Here is a 17,766-nt window from a genome sequence, read left to right on the forward strand (position 1 = left end):
TAGCTACTCTCTTTTTCTGGACTTTCCTCTTGTGCTTCTTCTCTGATCCTCATTATTTTTTCATGGTATCTGGTGTGTTCTGGTTGGTGATATTGGCAGCCTCAGTTCCTAATTTGGTATTTTGTGCAAAGGCCAAGGTCTTCTTCCTCCCACATTCTTGAATGGGTTTATCAGGTTCTGTTTGAACCCAAACTCAGTTTCCTGGGTTTTTGCTTCTGGCTTCTACCTTCCGTAGTATATTTGTACTCAAAGTAATGGCAGGTTTTTGGTCCCTCAGGATCATCTGGGGTCATAGTGCCCTGGTTTTCAGGGCCCTCTGGAGCCTCTTAGGTCAGATTACCGTGGACTTTGGCCTCCTAGCATCAGCCTAGTGACATCATCAAATTGCTCTGGACTCTAGGCTCTTTGTGTTTTTTTCTCAGTTCTCTGCATCTTTCAGACCCTGTTGGAGATTTTCCAACTGAACACTCTTGGCTCCCTGACTTGAAACAGACCCCTATGGACTTCATTGTGTTCCTTTAGAGTCTCTGATTAATCAGAGTATTCATCGACATATGACTTTTTTTAACCTATGTTTATTCTGATTTCCCTAGCAGAGAGGTCTTGAAATTTCATTTCTGGCTATCTTTTTATGCAGTCTTGGCCTAGGTGAAGAGTCTTATTTTTTCTCTCTTTGAGTATCTTGATCATGATTTCATTTCATGCTCTTTTTAGACCTTTTTTGGATTATGTGTGTGAGCACTGGGCTCCTCTATGAACTTTTACATCACCATTTTCACTGGAAATCAGGGAACAGTTGCTGATGACTTCTCCATAGCCTTTTTATTTTTCAGAAATAATGCCATTGAGATATTTCCATTCTTTTGGCATCTTCACCTTTCTTGACATTTGAGTGCCTTGAAAACTTCTTTTTTTAACCACCATCATAGATTTCTTCTTTGTGTATTTATCTCTGGCTGTTCTTCCCTGTTACATTTTCCCAAGTGCTATTCCTGCTTCCTCATATAGCACATCAGATAATGAGGTGTTAGAGGGCAAATGTGTTTGCATTATTATGAGTGAAAAAATGAATTACTTTAGAAGTGCTTACAAATCTTTTGTACTTTGTGTCTGTTATCTACCTGGTTTCATCAGTAAATGCTTTTGGCTTGCTGTGGGCTAATTTGGTCTCATGCCAAGTTTTCTACAAGCTTGTTTTCACCTTCATTGCTTTTTATCGTTTTGTGAGATGATATTGTGTCATTTTATGCATTAAAACAGCAGGTTTAGATGATGAAGGAGATCAGAAACCATGCCATATGAAGATTGATGAAGGAACTGGAGATATCTACCTTGATTATTCAAGGATTTTCTTTTTTACATGTATTTAGTATCATTTATTAAATTTAATATTGGGCATGTAAAACCTCTTCCTGTCTTAAGGTATTTCAGTATCTTAAAAATCCGATTTATTCCATGTAGAGACTACTTTCACTTCTGTGGATCCCCCTCCTTTTCCATTCCCCAACTTTCCCCTTTCCCCTCCTCTTTGCACCTTAGCAGATGTCTCTATGAGTTGCTGTTCTGATTGAAAATTATCACCTGATGGCCAAACTTCTGGTGATGAACCTGTCTGCATTTAGATAGACTGGTCTCTGTATGGCATATGCACAGTTTATAACTGGTCCTTACTTGAAGCCTATCAGCTTTTACTACTTTGCTAAAGCCTTTGAACCCAGGTTCACCCCCATGCTATGATGAGCCATCAGCAGAGGTTGTTAGTGGAGGTTTTCGCCCTTTTTTGATATCATAAAACAGCAAATTAATGAATAAGACATCTGTACAAGGATAAAAGGTGACACCCGGTGGCCATAATTAAGTGGATGATTTGAGTAAAGGGGCATTTTTTTGTCTTAATTATCTGAGTTATTGTCACTAGGTCATCTCTTGGGTAATCAGAATTTTATTACTACTGGTTTTCAGCCAGATTTCTGAATCTGATAATGATAATTTTCATCATTAACATAATATCTCAGTTTTTAATACAGATTTTTATAGTTTAGAAAGCTTTCTCCACAACTACCATATAAGGTAGGTGTTTTATTATTATCTCTCTTTTACAGATGTGGAAACTGAGATTTTAGGTTTAACTAACATGCTTGCTGTCATCTAGTTTATTTCTGGGCCTAGACTTGTGCTTAATCTTCTGACTCCATTATCATTAAAAACACCATAGGTTATGGTAAACACTCTAAAAAGATCCATGAGACACAGTTCCCCTGCACTCTTGCGATTTACAATCACAAGCAGGCAGATGAGGCAGTGTGGTAAAGGGAAGAAAAGAAATTAGATGTGGTTTCCAAAGAGATATGTTAAAATCTTCCTTCTGTCACCAGCACTGGCAAATTACTCTGCACTTCACTTCATCTATCAAATTTGGTGTGTAGTGCCCGTGGCACAAAGCATCCTACAAACCCTTCCAGTGCTATTTAAATGTGAGGCATTATTATTATTATGCTTATTATGGTAGGTAGAACCACATGGACAAAGGGTTAGTAGACAGAAAATTACAGGGCATGTTCTGGTAGGGCTACAGTGTCCTTGAACTGTGTTTCCTGAATTGGTATTCTCACTTTTTTGCTGATAACTAGACACATGGTAACTCTTCTATGAAGAAATGTTTTGCCTGGATGTAATGAATGCTTATAATCCCTGTTACTAGGGGAGACTGAGGTAGATGGATTGATTGAACTTGGGAGTTCTGAGCTGGAGTAGGTTAAAGCTGATTAGGTGTATGCGTTAAGTCCAGCTCACCTATGGTGAGCTCCCTGGAGTGGGTGATCACTAGGCTGCCCAAGGAGAGACCTGGGTCAGAAACAGCACGTTAAAGCTTCAGTTCTGTTCAGCAGTGTAGTAACTAATGTACTTCCAGCCAGGGCGAGATAGGGAGACTGTTTCCAAAAAACCCCTCACAAAAAACAAAGGAGAATAATAACTCAAAGAAATATTTAATTATTGAGGAAGTAGTAGATTGGAGACCAGATCAGTAGTTATACTATAATAAGGAATAGAAGTGGTTGACTGGAGTTGTGCCTGGAATGTTTTAGGAGAAGAAACCTGTGGAAGAATACTTTGAGTAATTGGAGCATATATTTTTATATGTTACCCTTTAATTGTTGGGGTTAGCTTAAAAAAAAAGCTACATGTGCCTAACTTGTATTTGAACTCTGATCACCTGAGCAAGGTTACTGGAAAGAGTGCTGGACTTGGCATCAGAGGAGACATGGTTCAAATCCTAGTTTTGATCCTTATTAGCTGTATGGTCCTGAGCAAGTCAGTTCTCTAGGAATAATACTTTCCTTTTAAAGAGTGGTTGTGAGGTTTTAAAATGCCATGTAAATCTTAATGCCTTAGAGAAATTGGGGTTTTAATACTGCTACTTTAAGAAGTTGTATGATTTAATTAGTAAATATGGTTCAGTATGCCATTCTTTCAAGTTATTTCTTAAACTTTAAAAATTTTCCATAGATTTATTACACATTAATCTTTTATATACATTTAATGTAATGTTTGATATATCTAGTTAATCCATTGATCTCTCCTTTTTGTCTATTAGCAGTTAATTTTTTTTAGAAAAATTAATTTTTTTAGTTTTCAGCATTTACTTGTGTAAGTTTTAAATTTTTTCTGCCTCCCTCCCCCCTCTCCCCAAGATGACATATAATCTGATATAGGCTCTACAAATACATTCTTATTAAACATATTTTCACATTAGTCATGTTGTATAGAAGAATTAGAACGAATGGGAGGAACCATGAGAAAGAAAAAAACAAAACAAAACAAAACAAAAAAGAGAAGCAAATGGTATGCTTTGATCTGCATTAAGACTCTGTATTCTTTTTTTTTTCTTTTTGATCTTTTTTGGAGGAGGGAAGGCAGGGAAATTGGGGTTAAGTAACTTGCCCAACATCACACAGCTAGTAAGTATTAAGTGTCTTAGGCCAGATTTGAGCTCAGGTCCTCCTGACTCCAGGGCTGGTGCTGTTCCAAGACTCTATATTTCTTTCTCTGGATGTGGATGGAATTTTCTATCATGAATCTTTAGTCTATCAAAGTCAGTCATCGAACAATGTGGCTGTTACTGTGTACAATGTTCTGGTTTTTCTCACTTCACTCAGCATCAGTTCATATAAGTCTTTACAGGTTTTTCTGAAGTCCACCTGCTCATCATTGCTTTTAGCATAGTAGTATTTCATTACATTCATATACTACAACTTGTTCAGCTATTTCCCAATTGATGGGCATCCCCTTAATTTCTAGTTCTTGGCCACCACCAAAAGAGCTGCTATAAATATTTTTGTACATGTGGGAGCAGTTAATTTTTTTTACATTTTTATTTAAAGTTTTGAGTTCCAAATTCTATCCCTCCCTTTCTCCCCTCCCCACTCCTTGAGATGTTAAGTGGTCAGATATAGGTTATATGTGTGTAGTTATATAAAACATTTACATATTAGTCATTTTGTACAAGAAGACTAATAAAAGAAAAGAAATGAAAGTGAAAAATAGCATGCTTCAGTCTGTATTCAAACAATATCAGTTCTTTCTCTGGATGGAAATGGTGTGCTTCATCATTAGCCGTTTGGGCTTGTTTTGGATCACTGTATTACTGAGAAGAGGGAAGTTGTTTACAGTTCTTTGTTGAACAATATTGCTGTTATTGTGTACAACATTCTCCTGGTTCTCTTCACTTCACTATATATAAGTTCATTAAGTCTTTCCATTTTTTTCTGAAATTATCTTGCTGGTCATTTCTTATAGCACAATAGTATTCCATTACATTCATGTACCACAACTTGTTTAGCCATTCCCCAATGGCTAAACAATTCCCTATCCATTCAGTTTTCAATTGTTATCCACCACAAAAAGAACTGCTTTAAATATTTTTGTACAGATAGATCTTTTTTCCTTTTTTTGGATTCCTTTGGGATATAGACTTAGCAGTGATATTGCTGGATTAAAGTTTCAAATTGCCCTCCAGAATGATTGGATCAGTTCACAACTTCACCAACTGTGCATTAATGTCCAGTTTCCCCACTTCCCTTCCAACATTCAATATTTCCCTTTTTTTTATTATATTAGCCAGTCTGATAGGTGTGAGGTGGTACCTCAGAGTTGTTTTGATTTGTATTTCTCTAATCAATAGTGATATAGAGCATTTCTTCCCTATGATTAGAGATAGCTTTACTTCATTTGAAAACTGCCTGTTCATATCCTTTGACCATTTATCAACTGGAGAATGACTTGTATTCTTCTAAATTTGACTCACTTCTCTATATATTTGAGAAGTGGGCTTTATCAGAAATACATGTTGCAAAAATTTTCTCCCAGTTTTCTGCTTTCCCTATGATTTTGGTTGCATTGGTTTTGTTTGTGCAAAAAACTTTTTAATTTTATATAATCAAAATTATCTATTTTGCATTTTATAATACTCTCTATATCTTCTTTGCTCCTAAATTCTTCCCTTATCCATAAATCTGAAAGATAAACCATTCCACATTCTCTTAATTTGCTTATGGTATCACCCTTTAGGTGTAAATCACGTACCCATTTTGACCTTATCTTGGTATATGGTGTGAGATGTTGGTCTATACCTAGTTTTTGTCATACTGTTTTCCAGTTTTCCCAGCAGTTTTTGTCAAATAATAAGTTTTTGTTCCAAAAGTTTGAATCTTTGGTTTTATCATATACTAGATTACTATGGTCATTCACTGACCCACCATTCTATGTTTTAGCCAGTACCAGATTATTTCAATGACTACCACTTTATAATACAATTTGAGATTTGGTACAGCTAGACCACCTTCTTTTACATTCTTTTTTTTTTTATTGATTCCCTTGATATCCTTGAGTTTTTGTTCTTCCAGATGAATTTTCTTTTATTATTTTTTCTAGCTCTCTAAAATATTTTTTGATAGTTTGGTATGGCAGTGAATAAATTCATTAATGTAGGTAGAATTGTCATTTTTACTATATTGACTTGACCTGCTCATGAGCAATTAATTTTTCCAGTTGTTTTAGTCTGACTTTATTTGTGTAAAAAGTGTGAAAATAGGTGTGTTCATATAGTTCCTGGGGTTGTCTTGGCAGGTAGACTCCCAAATATTTTATGTTGTCTATAGTTACTTTAAATGGAATTTCTCTATATTTTGCTGCAGGATTTTGTTGGTAATATATAGAAATGCTCATGATTTATGTGGTTTTATTTTGTATCCTGCAACTTTTCTAAAATTGTTAATAATTTCAAGTAGTTTTTTAGCTGATTCTCTAGGATTTTTAAATATAATAGCCTATCATCTTCAAAGAGTAATAGTTTTGTTTTCTCATTCTCTATACTAATTCCTTTAATTTCTTTTCCCCCTTCTTATTGCTACAGCTAACATTTCTAGTACAATATTGAAGAATAGAGACGATAATGGGCATCCTTGCTTCACTTCTGATTGTATTGGGAAGGCTTCTAGCTTATCTCCATTACAGATGGATAGTTGCTGATGGTTTTAGATAAATATTACTTATCATTTTAAGGTCAGCTCCATTTATTCCAGTGCTTTCTAGTGTTTTTAATAGGAATGGGTACAGTATTTTGTCAAACACTTTTTCTGCATCTATTGAGATAATCATATGATTTGTTAGATTTGTTATTGATGTGGTCAATTATGCTAATAGTTTTCCTAATATTGAACAAGCCCTGAATTCCTGGTATAAATCCCACCTGGTCATAGGATATGACCCTTGTGATATATTGCGGTAATCTCTTTGCTAGCATTTTATTTAAAATTTTTGCATCAATATTCTTTAGGGAAATTGGTCTATAATTTTCTTTCTCTGTTTTGGCTCTTCCTGGTTTAGGTGACAGCACTGTGTTTGTGCTGGTATTTGGTAGGACTTCTACCTGCTTTGCCTATTTTTTAAACAGTTTATATTAGTATTGGGATTAATTGTTCTTTAAATGTTTGGTAGAATTCGCTTGTGAATCAATCCGTCTGGTCCTGGGGATTTTTTATTAGGAAATTCATTGATGGCTTGTTCAACTTCTCTTTCTAATATTGGGTTATTCAAGTATTTTATTTCTGCTTCTGTTAATCTAGGTAATTTATATTTTTGTGGATATTCATCCATTTTATTTAGTTGTCAAATTTATTGTCATATAATTGGGCAAAATAGCTCCTAACAATTGTCTTAATTTCCTCTTCATTGGTGGTGAATTCACTCCTTTCATTTCTGATACTAGTAATTTGGTTTTCTTCTTTCCTTTATTAATCTCTCCTTTGATTTTCAGGATTTCCAATTTGATATTTAATTGGAGGGGGGTTTAGTTTGTTCTTTTTCTAATTTTTTTTTAGCTGCATGCCCAATTAATTAATCTTTTCCCCTATTTTATTGATGTAAGCAATTAGAAATGTAAAATTTCCCCTAAATACCTCTTTGGCTACATCTCATAAATTTTGGTATGTTGTCTTATTGTGACTTTTTTTTTCCTTTTTGGAGGTCAATTGGGGTTAAGTGACTTGCCCAAGGTCACACGGCTAGTTTTTGTGTTGTGTCTGATGCTGGATTTGAACTCGGGTCCTTCTGACTCCAGGGCTGGTGCTGTACTCACTGCGCCACCTAGCTGCCCCTTGTGATTTTCTTTATTGAAATTATTGATTGTTTTTATGATTTGTTCTTTGACCCACTTATTTTTTTAGAATTAGATTATTTAGTTGCCAATTAAATTTCATTCCCTCTTTCCACTGTCCATTATTGAATGTAATTTTTATTGCCATTATGATCTGAAAAGGATGCATTTACTATTTCTGCTTTTCTGCATTTGGTTGTGAGGTTTTTATGTCCTAATATATGGTCAGTTTTTGTGTAGGTGTCATATACTGCTGAGGGAAAGGTATATTCCTCTCTATTCCCATTCAGTTTTCTCTGGAGATCTATCATATCTAACTTTTCTAGAATTTTATTTATCTCCTTGTTTATTTTATTTTATTTTTTGGCTAGATTTATCTAGTTCTGAGAGGGAAAGTTGAGGTTCCCCCACTAGTAGTTTTATTATCTAGTTCCTCCTGTAACTCATTCAACTTCACCATCAGAAATTTAGATGCTATACCATTTGGTGAATTTCTGATTAGTTATTCATATGACTTTATTATATATGGTATCTTTCAGCAAGGTATAGTTTCCTTCCCTGTCTTTTTAAATTTGAACTGTTTTCGCTTTTAATTTATCTTTGATCATGACTGCTACCCCTGCTTTCTTTACTTCAGCTGAAGCATAATAAATTCTGTTCTAGCCCTTTACCTTCACTCTGTGTGCATCTTTCTGCTTCAAACGTGTAAACAACATGCTGTAGGATTTTGGTTTGAATCCATTCAGCTATCCACCTGCTGTTTTGTGGGTTGAGTTCATCCTAGTCACATTTATAGTTATGATGACTAGTTGTGTTTTTCCCTCCAGGTTGTTTCCCTTTGTTCACCTCCTCTCTCTCTTACATCTCACCTTTTCCCTCCTCACAAGTGTTTTTCTTTTGATCATCACCTTCCCCAGTCTGCCTTCCTTTTTATCAGTTCCTCTTTCCCCTTCTATTATTCCTATCTTATTATTTTTTTTAAACTTTCTTATAGGATAAGATAGATTTCTGTAACCAGCTGAGTGCATATGTTCCTTCTTTGAGCCAATTTTGATGAGTAAAATTTAAGCTTGGTATCCCTTCCTGCCCCCCCCCCCCCAATCTTCCCCTTTATTATAATAGCTCTTTCATATGGGATAATTTGTTTCATTCAATCTCCCCCTCCTTCCAGTGCAATTTTCTTTCTCACCCCTTTATTTTTTTTTGTCATCACATCAAAGTCATTTTATAGCCATTCCCTCTTCTCCTAATTGCTCTTATAGTAAGAAAGTTAAGAGTTCTAAATATTATCTTGCCATATAGAAATAGAAAGAGTTTAACAGTTTAACCTTCTTATATTTTCTTTTTCTTGTTTTTTTCTTAACTTTTTATGTTTCCCTTGAGTCTTGTATTTGGAGGTCAAGTTTTTTATTCAGCTGTGGTCTTTTAATTAGGAATGCTTGAAAGTCCTCTATTTCATTAAATATCCTTTTCCTCCCCTGAAAGATTTTGCTGGGTAAGTGATTTCTTGGCTATAATTCTAACGTCTTTGCCTTCCAGTATATCACATTCCAACTTCTCTGGTTTTTTAATGTGGAAGCTGCCAAATCATGTGTAATCCTGACTGTAGCTCCACAGTATTTGAATTGTATCTTTTCAGCTGCTTGTAGTACTTTCTTCTTGATCTTTGAGTTCTAGAATTTGACTGTGATGTTCCAGAGTGTTTTCATATTGGGATCAGAGCAGTTTTCTTTTATAATTTCTAGAAATCTGTTATCCAGGCTTTTTTTTTTTTATCATGGCTTTCAGGTAGTCTAATAATTTTTATAATGTCTCTCCTGGATCTATTTTCTAGGTCAGTTGTTTTTCCAATGAGAAATTTCACATTTTCTTCTATTTTTTTACTTTTTTAATTTTTTTTTGATCATATCTTCATGTCTCATAGAGTCATTAGTTTCCACTTGCTCAATTCTAATTTTTAAGGAATTATTTTCTTCAGTGAGCTTTTGTACTTCTTTTTCTATTTGGCCAATTCTATTTTTTAGGTATTTATTTTCCTTAGTAAATTTTTGTATATCTTTTCCCGTGCTATTGACTATTTTTTCATGATTCTCTGAGTTCTTTTCTAATTTTTCTTCTACTTCTCTAATTTGCTTTTTAAAATCCTTTTTAAGTGCTTCCAAGAATTCTTTCTGGTCCTGAGACCAAATTATATTTTTCTTTGAGGTTTCACATGTAGCAATTTTGCCACTATTGTCCTCTTCTAAGTTTTTGCCTTCATTCTCCCTGTCACCACAGTTAACTTTCTGTAGTCAGGTTTTTTTTTGTTTTTTTGTTTTTTTTTTTTTCGTGTTTGTGTTGCCTTGTGTGTGTGTGTGTGTGTGTGTGTGAGACTTGGTGTTTTTATGTGAGAGTTAGACTCTGATCCCGCACTGATCCAAGCTTTTTGTGCTGGGGCTCAGGGTCTTACTGCTGGCTTTCACTGGGCTTTAGGGCTTAACTACTTGCTTTCATTGGAGAGCTGCTTTCTCTTCTGACTTTTACTGGGGGTAGAGTCTCCTTGTTGGTCTCCCTGCTTGTAGTTTAGCTGTTGACTTGCCCCAGGGCTGGGACCTTTCTGTTGGATTGCTATTGAGTCTTCCTGGTGGCAGGCCTGGGAAGAGTAATCTTGTTGCTGGTCTGCCCCAGGGGTAGGGTTCTTTTGCTGGGTTGCTATGAAAACAGGGTCTCTCTCTCTCTCTCTCTCTCTCTCTCTCTCTCTCTCTCTCTCTCTCTCTCTCTCTCGCTCTCGCTCTCTCTCTCTCTCTCTCGCTCTCTCTCTCTCTCTCTGGCTCTAGGGGCAAGTCTTGCTTTTGGCCAGCCTCAGGGCAGAGCTTCATTACCGCGTTTCCCCGATAATAAGACACTGTCTTATTAAATTTTTGGACAGAAAAACACCAGAGGGCTTATTTTCAGGGGAGGGCTTATTTTAATGAACATTGACAGCAATTTTAATAAACAGGTAAATGTGAACAAAAAAATGTACCTTTATTCAATAAGCAAATCACTGGGGAAGAACAGGATGACACGCTCACTGCTGCAGCTCTGATTGGATGCAGCTCGGAGCACGGCATGCGTTTTACGGGGTCGGGGGACGGTGCATACAGAGGGTACCGTAATGTAGCGTGTAGCGCAGGGGATCACCTTCACTACAGTAGCAATCTCAATAGGGCTTGTTTTCGGGGGAGGGCTTATTTTAGAGGAATCTTACACAGTAAGGGGAGGGCTTATTTTCAGGATAGGTCTTATTATCGGGGAAACACGGTACTAGTGAACCTTGGGGTCCTGGCAGAATTATCTTCTTGTATCTCTTCTTGGGAGCCATGCTTATTTTTTGTAATTTTGCAACAGTCACTTTTAATTATTTAAATTCATGGTAATTCTTTCAATTTACATTCTTGTAGTCATTTTAGTTTTTGCTCTCTTTCTTTCACTCTGCATCAGATCGTGTAAATCTTTCCATACTTCTGTATATTGATGTTTGTTGTTTCTTACAGTCAGTATGTTATTCTTAAAGAGATGACATTCTCCTCCTTAGCTTTTGATTTTACTGTTTGAAAACAGAAGAGTAAATATAGTGTTATACATGGAAGGATCTACAGGATCGTAAATTTTGAACTGGAAGGGATCTTACAGGTTATTGAGTCCAATGCCCTCATTTTACAATGAGGAAATTGAGCTTAGAGGGGTTAAGTGACTTGCTTTGAGTCATAGAGCCAGTAAGAAGTCCAGCTCTATCTACTCTACCGCCTGGTCAGAAAACATAGCGGTGAAATGATTTGTCTAGACACACAGGCATTGGCAGAGCTGGGGCTAGAACCCTGGACCTCTGACTTCCAGTCCATCTTGCTTTCTATTTTGCATCAGGTATATGCCATATATATATGGCAGGTAAGCTCCTGGAGCAAGGCATGTTGGGACTTTTGGCCAGCTTAGAACACCACTGTAAGAAGGCAAGGATGGCTTTTAATATATAGGGTTTCCCCTTTACCCTGCCCTTTCACTGTGATGGAAAGGGTAAGACTCTTATCATATAGGACATAAGATTTGTGGTGACAGTTTCAGTGGTCTTTGGTTGGAGAAATTAGATCTGGGGTAGACTTTACTTCCCAGCAGCTCCAGCCCAAGCCCAGGGCTATTTGGATTTGTTCCACCTGGGGCAGTTGCCTACCCTCAGTCTAATGCCTTCTCCCTATGATAATTACTAGCCCCACAATGCTCCCTCCCCTATTCCTGAAAGGGAGGAGACCACACCAGCTGTTGCTCCCACTAAACTTCCACTAACTGTTAGAAGTCTGTGGTTGTTGTGGCATCTGCAGCTGAGGAATGCCCACTCTTCCCTACCTGAATGACCTGATGGAGTATCTCCTTGGTGAAATGCTTCAGACAGATTGACTCATTCTCAGGGAAGCCAGCTTGGGAGTGAAGGAAAGGGATTTGGGAAGTTTTTGAGGTAAAGGATTTGGAGTTAAAGTAGTGGAGGCTTTGAAGTCATTGTGGATGGAGTGATTCACCACAATCTTCCCAATCTTTAAGATCTCTTTCTGGGATACCTTAAAGTAAGTAACATGGTGACATTAATGTTTAGCTCCTTCTTGATACTACTTCACTTGTAGTCCACAGTTTTGTAAGAAGGGTGGGTATATTCATCACAAACACATCACCATTGTCCCTTACAGTGCTACATTAGACCAAAGAACTCTTAAGCTCTTTAGGCCCTGTGCCTACTATCTCATAGTCAAGGGTCACCATCTTGTTTTGGCTCATCTGTGGTCGAGGTGGTAGGGTTTGAACAGCTAGGAGGTGGTAGAGGCCGCTCTGGGATTCTGACAGATTTGCCTTAAATGCCATAGCTGCTGATCTGGTCTTCCTTAAAGGAGTGGGTGTTAGCTAAGACACTGTTATTTTCTTACTGAAGAGCTTTTCAATTCCATTTTTCCCCCCTCCTGATTGGATGTCTTTCCTTTAGGTTCAGGGAGGGGATGGAGTTTCTGTTGACTATTTATACTAAAGTCTCTCCTTTATTTAGAAATTTAGAATGGATCTAGATACCCTGTCTGGGACCGGCATCTGCTTTAAAAGATTTCTCTCTTGTTGCTGTTGTCACTCTATGAAATGCTGGTACTTGGAATTGCTCTTCTTTGGGGAACCATAGCCCCCAAAGCCCAAGTTGAGAATCAGGGTAGACATTATTAAGGAGGGTTGGAGAGAAGAGTGACCAGGAAGGACTTGTTTCATACAATTACTTCTGTAAACAGGGAAGTGTGGGAACTTATTTTTGGCTAAAGGTCAAAGATCCACATCTTGAGGTATACAGAGCCCCCTATACTGGCTGCTCCTATAGAGGCTAGAATAGACTGGAGCTTGAAGTGGATTAAAAATTACTCAGATTGTGCCTGAATCATTCATATTTTTACTAAAAGTGATCATGAGCCTTTTAAAAATTGATGTGCAGTAATATAGCTTGAATGCATGCCTCTTTCTGACCACTGGATGGCACCATTAGATCAAGAATGAAGGGTTTTTGTACTCAAGTTTACATAGAATCTTAGAATTTAGAGCTGGGCAGGATCTTAGAGAACAAAAGTTCTTAACCTGGGGCCCATGCACTTGTAGATAACTGTGTTTTAATGGAATTAGTTTTCTTTGTAATCCTGTGTATTTTATTTTATGTATTCAAACACATGATTCTGAGAAAGGTTTCATCCAACCACTAAAGGGTTCCATGTTTCAAAAAAAGTTAAAAATTTTATATCTTCATTTGTAGTTTAACCCCTTCATTTATAGAGAGAGAGATTGAGGACTAGGGGGAGGAAGTGATTTTGCTCTAGTTCACATGCCTAGAGTTGGTTCACCATTCTCAGTTTTCGATCACCATTTTCCCCTTGAAAAATACTTTCTCTCATGCTCAGATACCCAAATGAATCTTTGATCTCATTATTTAGTGACCCTGATTGAAACCCAGTTAATGCCTCTCCATCCTTTGCAACTCTCTTGTATGTGTTCTGTAAGTTTGTTTCAGGGGGTTTTATCCAACGTGTTGGATGCCTATTTTTTCCCCCTGGAATCGGGAGGGTACCAGTAGAATTATATACCACCGTGACGAGCCCACTTTCTCTTCCTATCAAATGTTTCCATGATTACAAGTTTTACTCATATTCTTTGAAATTCTTCATTGGCTGTATGTTGCATACTGTTTATACACACCATAAGCTTCTCCTTTGACCTCTGTGTTTTAATTCTTTGGAGATTTTCATATATTCCATATCTTCTCCATAGCAGCACTAATCAAGTGTTGGTATTTAAAAGATAAGCTTTTGCTTTCATGGGAAGCTTGAAGTGATTAAAAGAGCTTTGCAATTTCCTGAAGGCAATTTGTCCTCCTCTTTTCCTCCTGTTCAACTCAGGACCAAATTATTAATGATCTGTATTGTCTGTCCCAATTATATATCCTGACTTACAATCTCTCTGTGCTTTTCATCCAAATTTATATCATAATCTGCACAATAGATATTCTTCATCCACTTCGTCTTTTTTGTGTTGTTGGTTGGGACAAACTTTTTTGAATGTTTATTGAGTCTCTGCAGAGTTTCAGGGCTTGATACAACCAGCACAATCTCTTCTGCAAACATGAGCCTCTGGAAGGTCTCATCATCCATGGAGAAATAATTTTTTACTTACACTGAGTTTTGGATTTCCTCCATCACAGTGGAGAACACCACAGTGATGAGCATCTATCTTCCTGTTTTGGTCTTTGCATGATTTTTATCATCATAGAGTTGATTGAAGGATTATTTCTGTTGTGTCTTTTAAGACCTTTTGAATGAATTTGGTATATGCATGGGAGATGCCTTTAAATTTTGCTCTACTGCATCTAATACTTTTTAATCACTGACAGACAGTAAGCATGATGGGATCTTATATTTTTCTATATCTTTTAGTCAATTGAAAGATGGTAAAGATGTAGTTCAATGTTGAATGATTTTCACAAGTCTACTTATTCCTTATAAGATTTCTTATTCTTAATAAAATGTCTTTTATTTGTGTATAGATGATGCACATAAAATTTTTGTGTAGTTGGGGCCATCGGTAGGTGGGTATTTGTAGATATTTTCTTTGTTGCCTTTTTTTTTGGGCATGAAAAATGTATGAGTTTTTTTACCCCATGACTTTGGTATGTTCTCTTCCTTTAGATATCTTGCATGTCAATCCACTATACCTCCTAGTTGCCCTCAGTGCCATTTCTACCTTCTCAATAAATGCAATTGGGATTGTGATGTCAGGGTCCTAGAGTAGTATTTTCTCCCATAAGGGGAGAAAAAAAAATGAATCATTAGACTGAATAAATTCCAATTTGTTTCCATTACTTTAGTAATGTCTTATTTCTTTGGCCTCAGTTTACATCCCCTGTACAAAATTATCACCCTGTGACTAACCTGGAGATGAGTGTCTGATCACACCTTGGTCTGTTGCCAGTTTGTCCTCAAGGCCTTTCTGGCTTGTGCTTCACTGGTGAGAGCCTTAATGCAGGGTCACTTTCATAACACTATTATTAACATATAATTGCACATGGAGTGTTTTAGATCGACTGAAAAATCTTGAGCCTTCTGTTTGATGGCATTTGTCGTATTCAGTTTTGTATTGTAATTCCCTCGTGTATGTGCCATCTCCCATATGGGGCTAATCTTCTTGATAACAGGGACAGCATCATATTTATTTCTGCATCCCCAATATGACCTTTGTTCCTTGTACTCAGGTGGTGCTTAATTAGCTCACAAAAGTGGTCAAATAAAAAGAAACAAAATGGAATTCTTGCCCTGCAAGGTCAATGTGAAGATAAAAGAACTGCTTTTCACTATATGTTGCACATAGTAGGTCCTTAATAATTACTTCTTTAAATTTAATTTAATTTTCAAAAGCACTAAAAAAGAGATTGTTTCCATATATACAATAGAATACAAAAGGAGGATTATATGTGAAACTGTGAATCTCCATTTCATGCCATTTACTTTTAAAATAACAGAATCCACATGTAACTTTCAAAACTGTTTTACTTGGCCTTGCTTCTAAACTTCCTTCTCTTCTCTTCTGTTCATTAAAAAAAAATGTCAGTTGCTCTCTCTCTCTTTTTTGACATCACTATTGCTGACTTCTTTTCACCCTGCCTTCCTCCCCCCAATTAAAAATCAAGGGAGAGAGGGGTGGCTAGGTGGCGCAGTGAATAGATCACTGGCCCTGGATTCAGGAGGACTTGAGTTCTAATTCAGCCTCAGACAACATAAAACTATCTGTGTGACCTTGGGCAAGTCACTTAACCCCAGCTGCCCTCCAAAAAACAAAAGCAAAAACAAAAATCAAGGAAGAGAGAGAGAAAAAAACTTTTAACAAATAAGCCTAGTCATACAGTGGCCATATTAAAAAAACAAAAGTGTCTCTTCTGCAGCTTGAGGGCATCAGTCACCTTTTTGTTGGGAGGTAGACCATGCTTTGACTTAAGTCTTCAGGTTCTATGGTTAATTGTTGCTTGGATCAGAGTTTTCAAGTTCTGCAAAGGCCTTTTTCTTTAAAGTGTATTGTCCTTGTACTGTATATATTGTTCTCTGTATCAGTTATTAATTACTCAGGATTCTCTGAAATCATCTCTTTCATAATTTCTTATCCCATAATGATTCATATTTTGAGAGGGACTTCTAAATGTCTTCTGTGTCTGGTTTCTGACCCCACTGGGGCTTTCTTGTGGGACCCTCTGTTCCATTGCCTTTGAACACAGAGCCCTGAAGTCTGCATATATCCCTGGACTGTCTGGACACACTAGGAAGTTACCATCTTGTTTGCATGTGGCACTGGCTTTACTGAGAAACCTATTTCCTATAGAACATGAAATTCTGGGGTGGAAGAAACCACTCAGTGTAGCTTGTATTTTCTTATCAGCCTTCTTGATCATTATTTGTCTGATAGGAATTTCAAGTTTTTGCTGGGGTAGGTATGAGAGAACTGGGAACTGGCTCTGTTAAGCTAGCCATCTTGACCTTAAGTCCTAATAATATGTGACTATGCTAACTTTTTCAAGTTCCTTTTCAAATATTAAAAAGAAAATTGCTTGACAGCAGTGTGGTATTATTATAGGAAGAATACTGGTTTTGGGTTCAAGAGACCTGAGTTTGAATCCTGTTTCATTATTCTTCTTAGCTCTGTGACCTTGGGCAGGTCACTTAACTCACGGACTCTCAATTTTCTCACATGTAAAATGGGGATGATAATCCTTATGCTGCCTGCCTCACAGGGTTTTTGTGAAGATAAAGCTTGGTAAAGCTTAAAGTGATATGAAAATGTGAATTATTTTTATTCCCTTCTGAGTTTCAGTTTTCTCACTTGTAAAATAAAGGGACACTTACAGCACAAAATCCTGAGATATGAAATTGAGAGGAAAACTTGGTAATGAGGGGAACAGAGGGGGAGTCTGTACCTTGATAGGGCATAGAAGGGAATTAGGTGAAGTCATGATTTGTGTTAGAAATTGTTCTAAAGATTAAAAAAAACCAGGACAGCATGCTTCTCTCCTTCCTCGTTCCCACGCCTATTATGTTCTTCTAATCTGAATATTTTTCTTGGTGTGTATGTTCATAATTATGTAAACGTGCAAGGGTGGTGAATGTGGGGGAGTTTCAGATGGGCGGAAGACAGCCTGCCTGCAGAGCACAGGATGGGAACTACTGAGATAGAATCAGATCTTTGTGGGCACAAATTTCTTAATGCTCCCTTTGCCCATGTGAAGACTGCAATGAATTTCAGGGGGAAAAATTTTTTTTTCAGTCTATGTGTGTGTGTGTGTTGGACAAGTTTTTAAAATGTTTGCTTTACGTACAAATCTCATGTTGCAGTAGAAATAAGAACTTGACTGTACAACATATAAAATAGAACAATATTCCATGCCTATTATGATAGGAGTTTATAACTTTTGTATCCCTTTTTTGTGAGGAGAATGAGGGCACAGTCCTACCCAGAACTATAGAAGTATACTTTGTTCTTCTTGTAGATGAGTGTTTATATTTTATGATTTCAATTTGAAAAGTTCATGATCCTGGATATCATCA

The 17,766-nt window shown here is 36.8% G+C and overlaps 1 protein-coding gene and 1 pseudogene across 3 annotated transcripts in view; one reads left to right on the top strand and one right to left on the bottom strand.

The window, feature by feature from the left end:
- LOC138173643 (WD repeat-containing protein 25-like) overlaps nt 1–17,766 on the top strand; it is a 287,285-nt gene that overhangs the window by 31,740 nt on the left and 237,779 nt on the right. The gene's annotated exons all lie outside the window — the stretch shown is intronic.
- On the bottom strand, nt 11,011–15,447 carry LOC138173625 (interferon-stimulated 20 kDa exonuclease-like 2; annotated as a pseudogene).

The sequence above is a fragment of the Petaurus breviceps genome, unplaced genomic scaffold, assembly GCF_028583685.1.
Source record: "Petaurus breviceps papuanus isolate PSGF00001 unplaced genomic scaffold, PetGlider_PUasm1.0 63, whole genome shotgun sequence".
Classification (NCBI taxonomy): domain Eukaryota; kingdom Metazoa; phylum Chordata; class Mammalia; order Diprotodontia; family Petauridae; genus Petaurus; species Petaurus breviceps.